Here is a 21,754-nt window from a genome sequence, read left to right on the forward strand (position 1 = left end):
CCCCTGCGCTGAGCGAAAGCCACGTGTAAGTTGTCAGAGTGGGGAGGAATGTGGTGCCAGATGGAAACAACATAAGCAGCTGGGAGATTTCATCCGGGATTTCAAGAGAAGACGGGAGACTTTTGTTCTTGGTAGACCAGTCGTTCCAAAGGTGGTTTTAGCTACACCTACTTCTTCGGGGAAGGATGTTGCTTTGGAGTCGTGGTAGGTTCTGTGCGGGCCTTGTATTTAATTTTGTTTTGGTTTGGTTTTTGGTAAACCTTACGATGACTTTAAACTCCCACATTTCAGCCCAGCTCCGGGGCGCTGCTCTCAGCATCTTTGCGTGGCGTGAGCCGTGCAGGGAGCGGGAGGAGGGATGCGGCTCCGCGGGGCCGCTCCGCCGGCGCGGGAGCTCCGCGCTGCCCCTCCGCGGGCCCGCCCCGGCCGCGGGCTGGGGCTGGGGCTGGGGCCGGGGCGGGGCGGGTGCCCGGCAGAGGGAGCTCGGCTCCGCTCCGCTCCGCTCGCCGCGGCTGCTCCGCTGCCCGCCCCGCTCCCGCACTTTGTTGGCGGCGCGGAGCGGAGCCCCTGCCCGGAGCCCCGCGGGCACCGCCGGCCACGGGCCGGGAGGAGGACTCGGGGCAAGGTAAGGGGCTTGCTGGGGCGGGATGGGATTTCCCCCTGGCGTCGAGCCGCCGGTCGTTCCGCGACCCCAAAAGCCGCCCGGGCAGCCGCCACACGGCGGATTTCGGGGCGCTGCCCCGGGCCTGTCCCCGCTCCCGTGGGCGCTGCCGCCGCCCTGCGCTCGGACGGGGGCTGAGAAGTCTCTCCCCGGCCCCCCGGGGACGGTGGTCGCTACTGCAGCTTTTCCCCCGCCTGGCTGTACAGCCACGGAGCCTTCCGTGTGTGCATAGGTGTGTGTGTTTGTGCTCTCCTGCCGCTGCGGTACCGCCACACCTGCTCGCACCTTGCCCGCCGGGCTGGCACCGCTGCTGGGCATCCCCGCCGGAGCCCGCGGAGGGCACCATCCGTGCCGCTGCCCTCCTCCTCCTCCTCCTGCCTCACCTTCTACCAGGTGACTCGTCTTTCAGTCCTTACTGGGGTATTTTTTTTTCCCCTAGTGGTTCAGCTGGCTTTCCCGTCTCTGTTGTTGGTAGCGGGCAAAGAGCAGCTTTGGGGTGGGATAATCCTGTTGAATGTCCGCGTTTGTTTGGTGCTCTCCCCTGCTGTCTTTCATCTCCCCCGCTGTTCAGCCCTTTCATTCTCTCCGGTAACTTTCCCTGGCGTCTTTGCTCCTTCTGCTCCTCTCATCGCCATGACACGCACTCGCTTGCGCGCTGCCAGTGTGCGAGTGACCTGGGCACACCTTGGAAAACAGGTTCGTGGCATTTTGAGGAATGATTTAAGGTGCTCCTGCCTCCCCCGAGACCTCAGTATGGCTTGCACTGAATCCAAGAAAAGCGAGATGTTGCAGCTTCCCCTGAAGCATAATTTCAAACCAGGGAGTAGCAGGCAGTAGAAGAAAGGGTGGAACAGGTTTTTCTTAAGGATGTTGTTGGAGAACCAATCCTCCCACTGAGAAATTGTGCTTTGCCTCGGCTCGTGAATCTTGTACCCTTCAGAGTGGTGTGACCTTTGGTGGAGTCTGCTTTGTTTACTTGAGGTGAAGTACTGAAGGTAAAAGTATTGCTCCTCTGCATTGTGCTTGCTGAAATATTAACCAAATGATGGATGTCGCATGCCTTTGCAGCACAGATCACATTTTAATTACTCTTCTCCTTCATCATCAAAAATGTGGTCCTCCTCCCTTCCTATTGACTGTCTTTCTTCTCGTTTGTGATTGCGCAATGCCTATATATCAGCTACAAAAGTTGCTTACATGGGAGAATATAAAAATGACCATTTTTGTTGTTAGCAACTGGAAATACTTAATCAGCACCGTGTGGCCAGTCTCCTTTCCCTGGAATACCCATGGAAACGCTGCCCTCTGAGGGGAAGAAAGCTCTCCCCGGCCAGGCTTGCAGTGAGTTGGTGGTTTCCTCTCAGCAAGTGGGGACTGCAAAGAGCTTACGGAGTTTCCAACGCGTAAGGGAGACGCCCCATCCCTCCTCTGATTCACAGTTCACAGGGAGTGTAGCGTTGTTAGCATTCTGGTAACGAGATACTGTGCTCAAAGCTCCACGGGAGCAGGCTGTGGCTGCTTGCTTTTACTGGGGAAGCTGTGTGAGTGGAAGTGGCCTTGGGCTTGAGTTGTCCAGCTGGCTTGTGCTGTCGCACACTCGTGGAGGCTGGGATGTTGAGTTACGCCTTCTCATGGCTCTCAGTGCATGTTTCTGAGTGATTCTGTAAGTCTGGAAGGAGACAAAGCGTCCCATTAGATTTATTTGGAGGGAGGTAACGCCCCATGAGCAACAACACCCAGTAATGATTAGGCGCTAAGTTATACACAGCAGTAAAAGAGAGGGCAAGATTAATCTGAAGTTACTTACTTCTGCTGTGAAATGCACAGATGGAAAAAAGTACTGGAGTTTTTCACTTGGTGACAGCTAAATTCTTGAAATGTGGTTGATTTTTCTCTGTCCATAGTCCAGCTGTAAATGGTGAATCAGTCACATTAACCACTGCATTTTTTTCCCTGTGGGTGACAGCTTATTAAAATCTAACATTTGAAGTCAAATAATTGAAGCCTCAAGGGTCAAAACAGATTAAATATATAAGAACTCTTCAGTTACTGTGGGGAGATAAGAGAAGACTTGAAATCCAGACGACAAAGATTGCACGAATAAAGTGCTTGCTAACTTTGGTTTCAGTGTCTACCACTTGTTGCTCTTCTGTTCCTGGTTATAATTCCTGCATCTCTTCTCCTACAGTGAATGGCTAATCAATGCATAAGATTTTTTCAAAGACAACTTGTGGCTATAGCAGACAGAAAAAGGAAGCCCTTTGGTCTGTGACCCCTCCAGACTCCTCTCTCTGCGGTGGGGCTGGTGGCCAAAAAGAAAAGACATTTAACACCTTGGAGCTGTGTTGCTTTACAGTACAGCGTGCATGGCCAGATCCTTGTATCTCCATTCAAAGTGTATTTTTCAGTGTGAAAATTCAGTATATAAGAGGCCCTTTTCTTGTTTTCAGTGCTAGTTCTCTAGTTTTTCCATTATTCAAGCCTGAAGAAAATTCCTGCTTTTGGGGACGGGACTGTAACTAGTGCCATTTTGTCTTAACTCCAGAACTGGACTCTGATACGTTCACCAATCTATTCATCCAAAACAATGACATTCTGTTTTGTACAGCTTTTGATTTAGCTCTGATAGCTAGGAATTTCAGTTTTCTCCCCTGAGTTCCATCTTAGACGATGGACTGCATCTGCACTTTGTTTTGCCATGAACTTCAGATGTTAGTGCAGTCCTGAGCGACCACGGGCAGTTTCTCCCTGTGTGCCTGTAGGAGAATTTAGGTATAAAGTCACTGAAGGTTTCACCTAAGTCAGTGACACTGCTTTGGGTGTGTGGTGAAAGCGTTTTCAGAACTGTTTATAAAACAATGCTCTGCAGTCACTGACACAGTGTGTTAGGACAAGGTGTTTTTTACAGCTATTGACACTTGGGGAGTCACAGCCTTCTTGGAAAGACAATGATGACGTGGGAAGAAGCAACCTCCACATCTTTATTTTTATTTTTCCTCCTGATTTTGTGTAATTGACACTGGGGAATAAAAAATTAATCAGAAATGGAAATATTGTTAGCATTAGCTTTTTAAGGCCTGTTTCATTTTGAGCTGTGGCCATGAGCCTGCAATCGCTAACACATGTCTTTAATTGCAATGTCAGTTTTAGTAACATTATTAAATATTAGGCAACTCAGGGCCTTGAATTGGTACGAGTTGAAGGCTTCCAGCCCTTTCTTCCCTTCCCTCTCCATGCCACTGTCTCGGTAATTAAAGTTAGGCATGCTGTGAATCTCCACAGGGTTAAGATCTGACACGGAAATAGCAAATTACAAATTACTTTCTTTGCATTTATTACCTTTGTCTTTTGATGAATAGACTTCAGCGACCTTGTGCATCCTGAATAGACAAAGTCAGCGGATGTCTCTAGCCTCAAAGGTGCATAGTTAGTATTTTCCATGAAGTTATCCATTTCTGTGGGATTTTCTATTGTGTAGTTTTCTGATACATGACAGGCATCTTCATTACTGTGGTGTGGTGACAGGGGGTTCTACTTGCCTTTGTTCTTAAAGCCTCACTCAAGTTGTCACTTTGACCAACCATGGAAATTGTTAGGTTCTCTATAAGCTACAGAGGAAAAAAAAATAGCAAAAAATCCAGTATAAACACAAAAATGGTTTAATAATTCTCCTGGAATACTCTGAAAACTTTGAGTATTTCAACAGAATATTTAATAGAAGTTAATTTTAAGAACGATATCTGTTGAGTGAAGGTAGGTGTTATGAATGTCTAGTAACTTAAAAAAGGTTTCATATAGAAAACGTAGTTGTTTGGGTTTTTTTGGTCCTTTTGTTGTTTGTTTCGTTATTGATTTTATTTTGTTTGGGGGTTTTTGTTTGTTTTCTTTTCAAGAATGCATTGGTTTGGCATTAGAGAGAGGATTTGTCTTTGAATAATCCAAAATGTTACAGTTCATGGATTTTATAGATTACCCCTGCTGGTAAGGGAGCACCTGATTCCTTTCAAGTTTTCCATGGGTGAAGGGGAACTGTATTCAGTTGAGTTAATTGTGAAACTGCCAGAGCTGGTTCTTGGGGCTGGAGTTTGCTGTAGCTGCTGGATGCTTCAGACTAAATGTACTACAAGAGTTTCTCTTATTGTCTGTAGCTCAGGAATGTTCATAACTGGAAAATAAAGACGTGACTCCTGATAAATTTGTATTTATTACTTTGATTTCTGCTCCTGCATATAAAAGCATTTTTCAAGATTTGACCAAGCAAAAAATCAGGCACTAGGATTGCTGCTTCTCCCATCAATACTCCCTTCTCCTCCCCCTCCAAAAATTGTCTCAGGTGCAAAGAGGAGCTGCAAGTGAGATGTTGGCAGCACCTGGGTGTTGTCCATTAGATAAGCCCACACCCATTAGTAAATTATTTTTAACACCCCCTCTCCAGGACAGCTGCATCAAACGTGTTCAAAAAAACAAGTACACGAGCACACAGAAGTTCACTTGCTCGTCAATACTTGCAGATACCTGGTGAGATACAAGATTATCCCAATTTCCTCAATGTTTTGACTTTAGGCAGGCTTTGATGTTGCTGTGTTTTGTTCCGGTAAAGGTCCTAGTAAATTGTGTTTCACCTGAAATGTGAACTTTGGTTAATGAGCACGTTCTTTCATTCTAGGGTGTTTCAGAAGGCTTAATTCATCCCTCTGAATGCTCCTTTCATGAAAACTGAGGACTTTGCGCTTCCTTCTAATGTACTCTTCCTTCTTCCGAGGCCACTGATCTTTTTATTTGTTTCCACAGTGTGTCTGAGGTGTAGTATTCTCTATTTCCTCAGACAAAGATCTCTTTGTTTCCAGTGTAAAATATAATTTGAAGTAATTAGCCTGAAGAAAGCTTTTTTTCCCCCCTGCTCCATAAGGGATTAGAAAGACACTTAGGGTTTCTGGGTGTTGGGTATATGATTAATGCAGGGATTCACTTGAGAGTTCAGTGCCTGTGAGAATCCCAGTGTACATAATAAAAATATTTTTGAATGAGCTGTTCTATTACTCAGAGCATGTGAATGTGAGACCTTTGTACAAAGAGTGAGACATTTATCTCGTACATTGTCTTATGCACTCAGATACATGGAGAACTCAATGATCTGGCAAGGATAATGCAAGGAAATTGAGTTACATCATAAGGAGTTTGTGATATCGTGTGCCAATAAAATTTAGCTTGATGATCTTCTGTGCCATTTCAAAAATGGCGTGGAAAAGTCAACCATTTATACTTGTGCCCCTAAAGTAATTTTCAGCTTTGCACAACATGTCTTGGGAAGGCAGTGAGTGCATTGTTCTGCCTTCAGCTGGAGATAAAAATATACATCTGTGTTTCACATTCAGAGTTGGGTGGCAGGCTGTGTATTAAACACATGTGTTTTCTTATTTCCCTTCAGTCTTGTCTCAGACTTGCTTTTCCAAAGTGGAATTATTTATTTTCTGCTCTGCTTCCAGCATTATTTACTGCTTTGCAATTCTTCCCGTGCTCTCGCAACCCTTAGTCTAATGTTTCATCTTTCTGTTTCCTTCTCTTCCTGTATACAGGGATAAAGTCTTGTCCAGGGCAGTGGGCCGTAAGGTAGGGGGTGGAATCTGTTTCTGTTTTAGAAGCAAACTTTGTTTGGGCTATGTGGTAATTAGCCTCTTGGTGCTATCTCACATGGAGAGGGCAGGAGAGCGTGAGGAATCTGGACTTTGTGCCTTCGTGTCTCTTAGGTAAGTCACCCCTGGGTGACAAATGTCCTGCCTCTGCCAAGGAACAGACACAGCTTCTCCACTGCAGTCATAGTGTCCCTTCTCATGGTTGCTAAAATGCTGCAGCCTTAAGAGCCTTGGCCTCAGCTTTGGTCTCACTTGTCCCTGCTCAGCCTGGCCACTGGGTGAATTCTACAGGTTTTCCTTCTTGCTCCACTTGCCTCAGTCCTGTTTCTCCACCATCTTCCATATTATTGTCCATCCTACTGTTGAGTCTTGATAAAACTTTAGTCTGCTACTTATTTTTTTTTCTCTTCTGTTTCTTTATTTAACCCCTATTTTCCCTACTCTTTTTGCTTTACATCATTTTTTAATTGCACATAGTGCTCTGTGTTCAGCTTCATGGCACTTCTTGCAGTAAAGCTTTTGCATGCTCGAACCCCAATTCTTTTTCTCCTTTTGTGTCCTTTATTCCAATGTCTTCTCTAAAGCATTTCAGATCCACTGTTCTCAGTGGGAAACGTTGCCTGTGAAATTATATGGGTAGTCAAGTCTTTGTGGGTTAAGTCATGTCTTCCCTATAATGCTGTGTACTTTGTCGAGGCAATAATTTTAAGCTCTCATCATACTGTTCTAGAGCTTGAGACCTTACTGGGAGGTGTTAGAGTGTGTGTAGGCATTTGTTTTCCCTGTGTGAGTGAGGTGTCTAATACACATCAAAAAAGGCTCTTCAATAAATAGTCTTACTGAATATGAATGTAAGATATTTCCAGAAGTGTCTTTGTTATGTGGTGGAACAAGTTCTTTTCCACTTAGAATTTACAGGTTTTCTCACTTTTTATAGGAAAGTGAATGTTCACATGCAAGTGGCTCGGGACAGCTGACAGCAGGGAACTGTGTCTTCCCAGGGACAGCACTGATTTTTTTGGAGGAGGAGGTGGTGGATGCTTACAGCATGAGAGTTTATGTCCCATTGGGCTCTTTGAGTATTTTAAGCTGTCCCTTTATAACTCTGAAAGTTATTGTCCAGAAATCTCCAGTCCCTTTTAAAAAAAATAATCTAAAAAACTCGATTTTGGAAACAGCTATTTTGTCTCTGTCTCAGTTTTCCTATTTATAAACAAAAACCGTATATGTCTCTCAGGAGTTTTGTGAGGCTTAATTAACAAATATTTATACAGGCTTTTGAAGCTGTAAAGCAGCATATAAATGCTAAGTAGTGTTATTATTACCACCAGCTGCTTTGTTGCAATTGAAGTAATAAAAGTTTCAGTGCCAGTGGTTGTATTGCCATTGCCTAAACAGAGTTTTTGTGAACTCGGGAGACATTGAGGATGATGGCAAAGTGATGGTGTAGACAATACTGAAATACAGTGTGTGGGACACCTGAAATCTTTGTGAAGGACTTAAAATAAAATTAAATAATGGTAATAAAAAAATAAAAGTCCATAACTGGAAAAGAATAAACCTTCTTCTGCAGTATGGCAGTGTTTAGAGGTCCCAGGACTAACTGGGGGTTGTCTGTGCTGTTCAGTGTCTCCCTGGTTAGGAATGAGCTGGCAGCATTTGCATTGATGATTCTGGCATATAAAAGAAGGATCTTTTAGAGATGGTTGATAAATGGTAGTATAGGAAAAGTAACATGGTATAAATCACAATTAGCCTTTACCATTTATTATTTTTTAAGGTCTACTTTTATAAAATGTTCATGACTTAAAGCTGAGCTATTTTTATTAATGCTCTTGTGCTTATCTCACATAACCAGCTTGTTAAAAGCGGATATGAACACTTTTTAAGCCTCTGGCTTATAAATTGTGAGAAGGAGAAAAGAAGATTGATTCCAACAGGCTTGAAGGTAGATTCATTTTCCTTCTAGTTAGCAAAATGAGAGAGGGGGAAGAATTAAACTGTAGGTTTAGTAAGCCAGTCAGCTTCAGCCAGGTTGAAAATTTTTAGATTAAGCTCTAGTGTATAATTTAATTGTAAAAGTCTAATTTAAAAGAAAATGAATTCAGGGGAATTCTGTTTTGGTAAATTGATGATAATATCTCTAAGTTATTTCTCCTGAAGTAACAGGAGTATGGAAAAAATAAAGTAATAACAAAGGAGCAGTGAGGGGGAACAATGATTTTGGAAACATCTCCTGGGGTTCAGAGGGGGTTAGTTTGCCATATTAAAAGAAGAATATTGTGCTGCTTGCATGTTGGAGAGGACTGATAAAAATTGTGGTTTGAAGAAAACATCTCTGTTCTTTTTACTGTAAACGTTTGAGATAAGATGGAAAAATTTAGAAGAATGCAACATCATCTCTGAGTTCTTTCAGCATTCTTAATTGTTTGTTATGAGATCTGGGTTTGAACACTGGTAGATATTTCTGGTGGGCTTTAGGGGGTTCTAATTTATTAAGCTGAGCTGTCAGACTACCTGTAGAAAGTAATCTGTCTCTAATCATATTTTAATATTTCGCAAAATGCTGGTTTCAGTTGTAAGGGATGTTTCTTAGCAGCTTCTGGATCAGTTTTCTTATGAAGCCCTGGGTTAGTTAAGGCCTTAGAGAGATCACAGAAATCTGGATTGTGGGTGTCATGATTTCATAGTGGCTGTACTGCAAGGACTTTGAAAACAGAGAAGGATGCAAAACAGGGAACTTAGTCCTTTATGATTATAGGTAAGCAAATTTTCAGACTGCTTTGAACATTATTAAATATTGAGAAAAGTCCCCAGCCCTTTATTTTTTTCTTCCCAGTTTTAGGCAAATCTTACTTTAAAAACTACTATAAAATGTGCAACCACAAAGTTGTTCTGCATAGAAATAGAAGCACTTTAAATACACAGAGGCAGGCAATATAGCCCTGAGGCACATATGGAGACAACCCCAATGCTGAATGGTAGGTTCAGAAAAGGTTACTGCTCAAAATATTTTCAGTAGCCAAGTGGAAGACAAGTCGTAGCATTGTATTAGAGCTGTTCTCTCTTTATGTAAGACTGGTGACACCTCACTGTGAATAAGAGTCTGGGGATTTTTGACAGCTGTGGGAAAGAGCCGCTATTTTATGCTCCCTCTATACAGTGGTAGAACAATTATATAGGAATTTATTTTTTTCTTATTCCAGACTGTAACATAGAGTAGCATGATAACTATCTTTTGAAGTACAAAAAAAATCTGCCTTGGGGGCTATAGTTTTAAGGCATCACATGAGATGCTGATTTAATAAGGTCTGCTCCTTGCACATTTTAAGTGCAAGGAAATGTCTGTGTCGAGACTTTGCTAATCCTTCATTTGCACAAAGTCTTTGGCTTGTTCCCTAACTGTCAAGGATTTAATGGTGTGCTCCAACGTGATCCTGCATTACTAGACTGTAATTATTTTCATAAGAGATTCTGCACTGCATTTGGTGGTGCTTTATGAATTATCGTAATAAATAGAATGAAATTGCTGTTGTCAAAACATATGAGCAAAGTAATCTGATTCCCATTGTTCGTGTACTCAGTGGCTCATGGAATTAAGTGATACTCAGTGGACTTTCAGGCAGTTCATGCAAGCTGGCGAGGTTTGCTGAGTAGGGTTTTCATGCTTGTGGCAAATTAAACGGGGATGTAGCTGACAAGGAACAATTCCATGGAGCCAGAACCAGGCTCCAGTTGCATGGGACACAGTGGCTTTTGTGCCTCTTGGCTGAGCATGGAGGTCCTTGCTGCTGTGGCATGTCCCAAACCTGGGTATGGTTCTGCACTGCAGACACATCCTGCATGCTTTTATGGAAATCTGCACCTAGCTAAAGCAGTCTGTACAGAAGATAGCATATATCACTTGCTTTTCAGGTGGAGAGAGTCAATAGCATTCCATTTTGGAATATCGACCCAGGATTTTCCCTTTAGTTTATTACAAATCTTTGTATGGTTGTAGTCCCTCCAGATCTTAGCCAGTGACTGGAGGTTTGTTGTACCAGACACTCAATTTCAGGAGAATATTATTATTTAAACATTATGTCTATTTTTAAGTCAGATAATCTATAAAACCTGTTTAAAACCACAGGAGATCATTACATCATCTAGTTTGACCTCCAGAGTGTACGAAGGAGGAGACTTTCTGCCCTTCTATTTCTAGTAGAAAAATATTAATCAAGTTTTCTTGGCTTTCCTCTCAGAGCAAGATAGACACAGTAATTTAAACTACCTGCCCCTGGCAAACACTGGCATTTTTCATTAAGTACATTACTGAATTTTTAGTGGTTCTTTGTCTGTAAATCATGTGAAGGCCAGAACGTGGTGCAACCCTCTAGATGCTGTTGTTTTTGTGTGTATATATATATATATATATATATATATATATATATATATATATATATATATATATATATATATACAGGCCCATAACAGATGCAATCCAGGTTCCTTCCTCTAGATACACACCTTTTCCCTGAAAGCTTCATAGACTAAAAGCAGGTGATCTTGGAGTCTCTACCTCCATCCTTCATGGTTCACTGGATAAATTGTGTAAACTCCCATCACTCTCTGAACTACTGTGTGCTTGTCTATGTAATCATTTTTTTTGCTCATGTGGCAGACTGAGGCACTTGTTTACATGGCAGTTTTTAAGAGTTAAAGGCTGTGTTACCCTGTGTGGGGACTCCATGGGAGTTTCAGGGAGGTTCTTGTGTAGGTTCACTTTGATTTTTGGGAGATTTGTGGCCTTTGTGCCTCCTAGAGCACAGAACTAGTGCTGTAAAGACTCTGGGGCGTCCAGATGCATGCTGTGCTAGTATTTCCAGTAATGCCAGCAGTAACTTTTTTTTTCCGATATTGTCACGTCTTCCTCATGGCTTCTATCAAACAAGATTTACAGATGTCACTACGGGCAATTTAGTAAATTATGTCCCAAAATTGAGTTTCTGTGGGAATGTGTCACAAGTGATGTAAGTCCTCCTTGGTTTTCAAACCTTCCTTGTAGAGTTTTAGTGTAATGGCTTCTTGAGGATGTAAAGAAAAGTATGTGGTAATTTTATAGATGACCTTGCTCTTTATGCTTTCCCTGCATGGGACTCTTGCTTCCAGTAATGAGGAAATGTTTTGAGGCAATGTTCTTGCCACGATGACATAAAATAACAGAGACTTCCAGTTATTCCCCTGTTCTTGCCCTGTAATAGACATATGCCTTCAGGGACCAACTGACCTTAAAAATGATGCATATCTGGAGCTTGGGGTCATTTCTGTTGTGCAGTTTGTTTTTTGTTTTGTTTTGTTTTGTTTTTAAATAGTCATTGGGATGGTGATACTGCACTCACTGATTAGAAACCATATGTGATTAGTATTCTTGATCCAAGTGGGCACTTTCTACTCTGGACACACCTTCCGCCTAGAGCTCCTAGAAATGCACTCAATTGTTGCTCTGACAGGAAGAAAAAGCAGGGAAACTAACCAACAATTGCCTAAAATTTACCTTTACGAGTTGGAAGCCATTTTTCAGCCCAGGGATAGAGATTGGAAGTGGTGTTCATGAGCTGTTCAGCTGTGAGTGGGAGGGTTTCTGCAGCATCAGATCCTTGATCTTTGAGTAGTTTGTTCCACTGATATTAATAGAACAAATTGGTCTACCTGTTTAATGATTTTGAGATTGAGGCTCAAAAATCTCAAATTAAAAAAAAATACCCAGGACAAAAAAACAAAGCAAACCCCAAGATAATTCATGTACTTGTTTTGTTAAAGGAAATATGGATAATTTGGGAACAATTTAAAAGAATTTGTCACCATTCTTGTTACTTTTTTCTGCCCTCATCTTACTGTGAGACACATCTTTTATTTGAAGTGTGTGCTATTTTAAACAGGCATTATGTTTTCATGAAAACTCTGCTGGGCAATGTCTTAACTCCAGACATAAAAGCAAATAAACTAAGAAAAATCCTCTGTTTATCTGGGATGAGAGGACTTTTTTTTAAAAAAAGGGGAGAGAGGATCTTAACCAACTTAATAGTTTCTTTTGTCTCTATGTTCCTTAATGTTCTACTGCAGTCCTCAGGAATTACGTTATCTCATTGCTATGTCACTGGGGTAGTACTACAAAGGAATCTCAAAATGCTACTGTGTTTAGACTGTACAGTGAAGAGAGGCAGAAAGGGCTGCAAGACACTGTTTGATCTAGGCTGATTCTGATTTTACTCTGTTTGCAGGTTTCAGATGAGAGGGGGAAATTCAGAATTGATGTGGGTGTTTAATGATGGATAACATTTTTTGGATGCTTCCTGCACCTCAGTGAAGTAAACCTGAGGACTTACATCTTTCTTTTAGGGCTATTAATTTTACATATAGTTGAGATCTCTCGTGTGCAGGGTTGGCTATTTGGGATTTCTAATTAATTAAATCCGACAGCTCATCCTCAGTTTTACTACTTGGTATTGTCTTAAACAAAGCTAAGCAAGCTCACAGTAAACTTGCCTGGGCTCCTCTTTATTGAAATCTGTCACGATTTCCTGTCACTTGCAAGACTGTTGAAGGAGCTGTCACACAACTGAGTACTGGGATTGTAGAGGTAGGTGTATCAGCAGTGCTAAGTGCAGTGGAGATGGAGAAATGGCGGCTGTTGACTGGGAAATGAGCAGGATGGTGTTGTGGAAGACTCACTTAATCTCCATTAAAATCTTCAGGATTTGACTATTGAGAGCTATCCCAGGGCTCCTGGCCATGAGGCTCTTTGGTTTGTTTTTACTCAATTCTTCTAGCTAGATTTACCCCTGTGAAGGCTAAGAGCTAAATGGAAAATGAAATTAACCTCTCCTGATTTCTTCCTTATGACCCCTGTGTTTTTCATGGCATCCACTGTATGGATGGAGGGCTTGTTTTCATGTATTTTTTACAGTCTTGAGATCTTTTGTGCTGACTGCAGACCTCATTGCCAGGTACTAGACAGTGAAAGCTGAAACTACCCCAAAAATCCCTGATAATTCAATCCCCAGTGATGATACCTGGTGAGCCTAAGGAAGTGGTACCAAACAGAGGTCTGGGATGGGGAATATCAGTGCTGCTACTCAGGAAACCAGAGCTTGTAGCTTTTATCCCTCTTTTGCAAAGCCCTGGGATTCTTCTTTTATCTTGGTTCAGTCTGCTAAGTCTTGTGAAAACAATAAACTGGCTCACCTCCAGTCTTGTGATTTTTATCTTGAATTAATAACAAGTTGTCTTTTCTCACAAAGATAAGTACTTTTCTTTGAAACAAAAATTGCTTCATTTTCTTGAGGATTCCACCATGGTAGTTAATACATTAAATATGGTGGGCTTGTTTGGTTTTTTTTTCTAATAATTTTTGTGCTATCAGGACTGTTGTTTTGGTCTGGATTTTAGTGAGCCATTTAAAAGCAGAGGTCACTTTTGGCAATTTGACTGTGATGCTCCCTCTCAAAAAAAATCGGTTACCATTTTGAGAATGACATCTGAGTCTGCCTATGTTTCTGCATGACTGGAAGCTGTCACTACTCATTGAAACTTATTAGTGCTGGAAATGGATATGCTGGTTCATCTGCAGGGGACGAAACATGAGGCACCAGCAGTCGAATTTAAATGTTCCCATGAGGAAAGGAAGAGGTGACTGTAGTGAGGAGAGCTTGGACAGTGAGGGGTGAGAGGCTCCCAGAGAGGCTTTGGGAGCTTTGCCTACAGGTTGCTGAAAGCAGGTTGTGGCATTTTTTGATGGTTCAAGAGAATGCTGTGCTTTAAGGTCAAAGTCTAATGGGAGGATACAATGCTTTAGCTGAAGATTATACTGTGGAAGACACTACATTTTCTTGAAGAGGAACCAAAGTTAGGAATCCTCCTTTTGGGGCAGGGGAATGAGCACTTGAGAAAATAGCCTTTTAAAAGGCCAGGTGCAAAGTTTGACTCAAAGCCAAGGTTCTCTAGCAGCTCCTGAGAGCCCACACATACACGGAAGGGATGCCAAATGATTCTTAAAAATACAGACCTGGGGAATGAAGGCCATGACCCTCCACATATCTTTAAAGAACCTGAAGCCTTCAGCACACACAGAGAGTGCTGCTGACACATTGTCACTTTTTTCATCTGAAAGGGCTGTGAGCCAAAAGAGCAGAAACACAAAAGGAGTCCCTGAGCTGTAACTGGCCCTCAACACACCACTGATGCTGTTTGTTTTACAAGTCTGTAGTGGGTGATCCTGTATATTGTAATTTCTTTTTTTTTTCCCCTCACTTTATTATATCTAAATATATTCCCAGTGCAGAGATTATTTTCCCCTACCTCTTCTTCCCCTCCCATGCCTAAACACAAGCCCAAAGCTTGCTTGTGATAGGAATCTTTCATTGACAGTGTCTTCACCACTTGAGACTAGTGGTGTGCTAAAATGTACAACTGGCATTTCATAAACTGTAAAACTGACCTGACAAAGTGTGATTTTCGTTTGTTTTTTGTTTTTTGTTTTTTTTTTTTTCGAATCTTCCCTTTTCTCAGCAAGTTGTAGATGTACCTTGATTCTGATCTGTCACATTGTTGTGTCACTGGTTAACATTTCTGCAACCTGTAGAGAACAATAGAACACTGAAACTCATACACTCTGAAATTCATAAATAGAATTGAAACAGCTTAGTTATAAATGAATCTCGATTAAGCTTTTTTCTTTTTTCTTAAATAGAGTTCAACTTGCAGCAGAAATTCAGCAGTCTGCAGGTGACAGAGTGCAAAGGTGACTTTCAAGGTGATAGGAATGGTTAGGACACACCAGATTTTACTAATGGATTTGTTATCTCCACACTGCCTCTGAATAACACATTTATTTCTCTGAAACAAACTGAGAGTTGTTGCTCTTTGCCTAAAGACAAGCATTTTTAAAGCAAGCTTACAGTTGTCTCTGTCTCCCATGCAACAGCTTGGAGGCTTTTCCTTGACAGATTATAATATTGTGAGGAAAAGGAAGTTTTGCAACCCTTAAACTTCCTAAGAAAAAAGTGCTGCTAAGATTCCTTGAAAAAAATAATTAAAAGCACAACAAAATATTCAATGAGTCATAACTTACAGGAACATCAATTTTCATTGATGGTAACAAGATTTTTTTTCCATTTATCCCAAAGAAAGGCATACTTTGCCAGCTATTTTGCTGGTGTTACACTTCAGTATTGCAATCATATTTAAAGGAATAGTATCCAATTTCATCCATCAGTAAAATGAGGAGGCTCCTGAATTATTAACAGAAACTCTTCACATCGGGTTTAAACACTGAATAAAAGGAAATGAGGAATCAGTTGAATAAAAGAATGAAAAATTTCTAAAAGACATGGCATAAATAATGAAGTTGGACATTTGGGATATTTACTAAGGAAAGCCATTCCCATTGTAACAGTTAGTCTGCAGCTTAGTGTTAATGCAAGAGAATTCTGCTTCAATTAACAAAACTGCTTTCTGTAGCACAGTGGTGAGACTGCCTCAGACTAAAATTGAAATGTTCTCTTACTAAAGTACTAGTGCTAATTAGTAAATGAAAGAACTCCTCCAAGTAAAGTCACATTTCCTGTATGAACTAATGACCCACTTTTAAAGAAGGCTCTTACCTGATCAACCTTTGAGGTATTGCACTAGGCATTACAATTTTACAACTCTTATGCTAAATAACATTTCTGGAGGATGTGCCTTTATATAATGAATGTGTGCTGAATGTCTGGTTTTAAGCTCATGGGGACTTGTTCTCCTTGATGTTTTTTTCCCCCTCACATCTCATTGTGTTCTTCCTTTTGAATGTCTGTTGTGCACAAGGTTTTTTCTTGACCTCCTAGAGAAAAACATTTGGTTTATGATCCTAAGTGAAATATTTTTACTTACTTTCCTGGGTTTTTTTTTTCAGGTATTCTAAATAGCAATGTATCAATAGTGGTCTTTGTCCATGTTGTTCCCACAACAGTTGCAGGCAGTAGTGTGGAGCATCAGAAATCTGGATTGTCCTGGACCTTGAAAGTTGCTTGGACCTTGTTGTCCTGCACCTTGAAAGTTGTATATCCCACTGGGGACTTGAGTTAGGTGTGCACACTTCATTTATCTTTCTAGCACTTCTCTGCAAGTGTGTTAGGCCTGTGAACTCCATTAAAACATCATCTCTGGTGTACTGAGGTAAAGGAATCCCTCCCTCTGTCTCTGCCTCTCTTTGCTGCAGCCTGTGATCTCCTCCTCACTCTGCTGAGTGGGGAGCTGAAGATGCTCGCCTGGAGCTTCCTACGTGCTGATGGGCACTGATGGAGGGTCACATTAGCAGAGTTATCTGCCTCACATAGGGGCACCAATTTTGTTGGATTATACCCTTTTCTGACCCAGAGATGGGGCAACTGAGAGATGTTTTAAAAGCTTTTATTCCATTTTCAGTCTCATGTGAAGAGAGAGACAGTACAGATGTTGCAGTTCATACCATCACAATCAGAAGCCAGCCATTTCCTAATTACAATACATTAAAAGCATTTCTTGGCCTATCAGCTCTTGCCACACAATGCTGTTAATGCCTTAAAGCAAATCATCTAAAATTACCCCTCACAGGTCTTATTACAATGCACCTTTCATAGTTCTATTTCTCCAAAATATCTAATCTTATTTGCAAGGCCATCCTTTAAAACTTGTTTCTAGTTCCATTTCTATCTCAACAATGTCCATCCTATTCCATAGCATTTCTAAGTCAACATTTCTTATCTCAAAGTTTGCATACAAATATGGATTATGTGAGCCTTCTAGCAAGCTTTAAAAATTCTTTATGAATCCGTTTCCCATGTGGTCCAAGCTCTTGGTCTCCATCAGTGCCCTGGCTGTGGGAAAGGGACACTTGAGGAGCTGAGCATGACACGAGGACACCCAGCTCAGTCAGTGCAGGGGCTCCTGTTGGGTTTGGGCTCCTGGAAGTCAGTTTCTCTTACCCATAAAGCAGCTGGCATCCTGTGCCCTGCCTGGGCATTGTTTCCTTCTGAAGCACCTCACAGGTAAGGGCTGACCTTCAGAGTTAATGCTCTGGAGGGTGGACCTTGTCCAGGGCATCTCTTTTCATCACCTCCTTCCTGGTAATACAGCAGGAACTCCATATGGGCTTAAAGGAAAGAAGGAAATCTTCATGGAGAAGAAATGTAAGGAACCATTGTGTCATTGTAGAGATGGTCATGACACACAAAGTGACACAGTATTGAGTTTTCAGAAGGCTCTTTATTATAGTTGCATGCTGTCTTTTATACAGTTTTTACAAACTTTGAGGGCAACTTTTAATTAGGTAATAACTTTTTTGTTCATTATTTTATTAGTTAGTAAAAGACATTCTACTTGTTTATCAAATCTATTCTTAAATTGTTTACATATTTTCTTTACTAATTCTCATCAGACAAATCCATTACTATTGCAAGTACATTTGTTTTTCACTTTTAAAATAAATTATTGTCTTAAGAGAACTTCCCATTCTTAAAATAATTTCATATAAAAGCTTAGAAATTGCTTATTAACTACACTTAAAAAATCAGCAAGTTAACTTTTTACTCTTTTCTTAGAATTGTGTAAATATTTTTTTACATTATATAGTGAGAATTATACCCTCCTCTTTGATTTTTAATGCTTTTATTTTTGCCAAACTCTAATTCAAAGGGTTATTTTAGGAAGCCATCATCTCCCACATGCAAGAATGTGATGATTTCTCTCCTTCTCTTTATGTGTAAGATATTTTCTCTTAATTTGGGTGATGTTTTACCATCATTCCTTCTGTGGTAGGACAGTGAACCAACCCTGTTGGTGCCCCCCAGGCATTCAATGGAGCAGAGCATAGGCTGAGTGCCTCCCTGAGCTTGCAGCTGGGTGGAATTATGTTTGGGTTCCTTTTCAGTCTGGCTGAAGGGTTTAGGACCATCTGTGAGCTGTTTGCAGGCAGCAGTGAGTCTCCTGTTCTGGAGTACCTTTGGGTGAGAGAGAAGAGGGGTTGGGAGGTGTGGCAGCGCCTGGTTTTGGTGTACTTTGTGTGCACGTGTGGTTGAGATGTGCCTGGACTGGCTGCCAAAAAAATCTTCAGAGGGTTTTTCTCAAATCCTGCTAGCTTGCTACACTCAACTTTTGTAGGCTTTTGGGTACTTTTGGTACCTTTATTTTGGCTTCCTACTCAGTTCCAGCTGTTGGCTTCCTGTTGCCTACTTCTCATCATCAGTTGGTTTGTGGCATTGAGTGATTGATGGCTCTGGGGCCTTTGAGGTAAAAAATGAAGACCAGATAGATCTTTCTATGGGCCCTGCTCATGGAGGTGTTTCCTTGGCTTTTTGATAAGTAGAATTCCATTTTCCGATTCAGGAGGTAGGAAACTGTATCTTACATTTGCCAGGATATTGTGAGGTGGGAATTCTTCCTCCCTCCCCAAGAAGCACAGAGAGAATCTAGTTCTTATCTAATCCTGCCCATTCTTCTTTGCCCTTGGACAATATTCCTCTATAGATTTTGTGGGTTATTTTTGTTTTAGTTTGTTTTCGGGTTGGAGAGGGGGTTTTTCGTCAGTTTTGGTAAACAAGTTGAATTTGCCCAAGAGTAGAGATACAAAGAAATTTAGGGTGGTGACATGAACCTTTATGTTGAGACATTTTTGCAAAGCAGCTCTTGTTACCAGCTTGCAAGCCCCAGGTAATTTGTTTCCTCTGTAAATCTCCCTGAAGAGGAGGCAAGTGTAAAATATTTAAAAAGACAAAACTTTCTGCCTTTCCTGGAGATGGAGGAGAGAACTATTATGTATTACCACAGTTCCTTTCTTCTTTTTCTTCTCTTTCGTGGTGTTTGATACTTGGGAGTGGGGTGACATTTTACATAGTAATAATTAGAAATCTGTTGTTGATGCTTTGCATCTCAGTCCTGATTGGAATGCAAATAACCATCATCCAGCTTGGTAGAACAGGTATATTTTATACTCCCAGGACACTGACTGAGGATAACTGGGCAAGGCCACAGATATTTGCAAATTCAGTGGGAAGTGTTTGCCCAAACTCCATCCTTGTCCTGCTGTTCTGCTTAAGCTGGAACATAACGCAGTGAAATGTGTGGAAGAATAAGTACAGACACTTTGATATCAATATTTTCTTTCTTGTTGGGCACAAGCTGACCAGAGAGCTCCTGCATCAGCTGCTGTGTCCCGGTGCTTGCCCTGGGAAGTGTTCAGCTGGGGCAGAAAGTTCTCCTCTAGGCTGTGACAGAAGAATGTAATTTTCAGCACTGGTTTTGCTAGGAAATTCACTGTGAAAATAGTACTGGAAGCTGTCAAATCGCAAAGGATTTGCAGATTTCTGAAAAAAACCCAAAAAAACAAAACAACAACAATAAAAAAAAAACCAAACCCAATATGCCAAACTTAAGTTAGGGTTTAGGAACTGTCTAAGAGTTGATATATGGGGAAATAATTATTTTCTTGTGTGGCTAGAGGACTGCCAGTTTTCATACTGTCAGGAAGAATGCACTTGTAACCTGAATAACACATAATCGTGTCTCACTGGAACTTAAAGATATGATTTACAGGACTGACAGGCTCTTTGTTGTATCAGCATTGAGGAGTTGCAGCACAAAGAAAAATGCACTTTAAGTACCTAGGAAAGAACTAGGCTGAAAAATAATGTCATGGTTTTAATTCTGTGAATTGTTATGTCTCCAAGTAAGCCTTGTATGGAAAACATTTTTACTTCTCTCAGGAACGTTAAACATAATATTTTCATTTTCCTGTTACTGCAGCATTTTTGCAGTTTGGTAATAGGTATTTCTTCTTCTAATCCATCTGTGCCCACTGTGTTTGGTTTTGCCCACTGCATGCAGCATTTCTGGCAGTTTCATGGAAATCTGAAGCATTCTGGGGACAAAGTTTTGCTATGGCATTGCAACTCACTGCAGGAGGAAATATTTAAATTCCCAATTTCATGTTGCCAGCACTGTGGTGATCACTTTCTTTCTTAGTCCTTTCTGCAGCAATTCCATGATTGCCAGTATCAGGATAAATAATGAGTGGCTGAAAAAAAAAGGAACCGAGTGACTTTAACTCCCCTTTCTATAAATACAGTATCTTCCTGCCTAATTTTCCCGAGAGAATTTGTTCCAATGTTGTTTGTTCTTACAGACTAGGGAGTGTGTTAATCTCCTTTCTTTCACAAGAGTCTATCAGAGGAATCTTGTGAAGTCACTGGCCCAGCATCACCACTAAGCAAATATTTACTTAGTTAATTTCTGGATGCTATAGATGATAAAACTCAGAGCTACTACAGACAAGTTTTTGCCGTGTAAGTGGGATTTTTTCCTCTCTCAGGGAAGGGCTGCCTCAGTCTGGAGCAGAAGGTGACAGGCACAAACTAAGTTTTTTACCTTTGTTCTCCAGCTGTACTCAAAGTCATACCGTGTCTACATGAATTTCCTACAAGGAGAGATTTAGAACTTTGAGATCCTGACCTGAGTGTCATTCTTCTGAATTGGCACAGGGCCTTGCCATGTCATGATTCGTTGAGGTCCTGAGGCAATATTTAGTGTAACAGAATAAGCAGTGCTCCAGTTAACACAGTCATCTCTTATGCAGGGAGATGCATTTATGCCTTTCAAGACAAAGAACCTTTTCACTATATGTCCAGCTATTATTCTGTTAGTTCTTTGTGGGGAATTACCACATCTTTGTTTTCCTTTGGGCAGGGAAAGAGTTTTGCATGTTCTCACTGAAAAGCCCAGTGTTTGAAGACACAACACTTACATGAGGATTAACTTTTAAAAAGACTCGAGGGTCCCTGTGGAGTTGCCTGAGCTCATTAATAAAAGTTTGAATTTTCAGCCTAATGTATTAATTATGTTTGTCCAATTCCTAGAGGACCAGTAGATCAAATTAATCTTAATTAAATTTAAGCCTGTGATAGGAAGGAAAAAAAATTAACATTGTAGAGTTTAAAGCTTGAAAGTCATTAGACAAGCAGACTGTTACTCTTTCTGGTTAAAATGTATTTACATTTTAAATTTTGATTCCTGTAAATATGGTTCAACTTACTTGTTTTTGGACTGGAGTTAGACCTTCAGTAATATGGCTTTTGTCTTCATGGGAAGGTTGTTTTTCAGACCAATAGGTTGAAAGCTCTTTTGGTAAAGCCTGTCATGTCATGCTAAGCCTGTAAATTGTTTTGATGAAATTTGCAACTCTAATAGTAATATTCATAGTAGAAACAATATTTCTATGGTGGATGTTTCCATATACTCAAAAGAGAAAAAGCTGAAAGATGGAAGCCACTTATATTTGTCTTCTCAAGTTGACTTAAATCTTCCATTCAAATCCTGCTCTAGGAATCCTTAGATGTGTGAGACCATGCAGAATTACTTAATCTCCTGAGGATGTCTGCATTTTAATAAAACAGATGTCAATTTTGCATCT

General features: G+C 41.0%; 1 protein-coding gene across 1 annotated transcript in view; it reads left to right on the plus strand.

The window, feature by feature from the left end:
• The first annotated feature begins 563 nt into the window (after positions 1 to 563).
• Positions 564 to 21,754, plus strand: part of EPS8 (EGFR pathway substrate 8, signaling adaptor) — a 130,020-nt gene continuing 108,829 nt past the window's right edge. Inside the window, 1 exon segment of the mRNA XM_066319538.1 lies at positions 564 to 625. The gene's annotated coding sequence lies outside the window, so the exon portion shown is untranslated.

Source organism: Sylvia atricapilla, chromosome 5 (assembly GCF_009819655.1).
Source record: "Sylvia atricapilla isolate bSylAtr1 chromosome 5, bSylAtr1.pri, whole genome shotgun sequence".
Taxonomy (NCBI): domain Eukaryota; kingdom Metazoa; phylum Chordata; class Aves; order Passeriformes; family Sylviidae; genus Sylvia; species Sylvia atricapilla.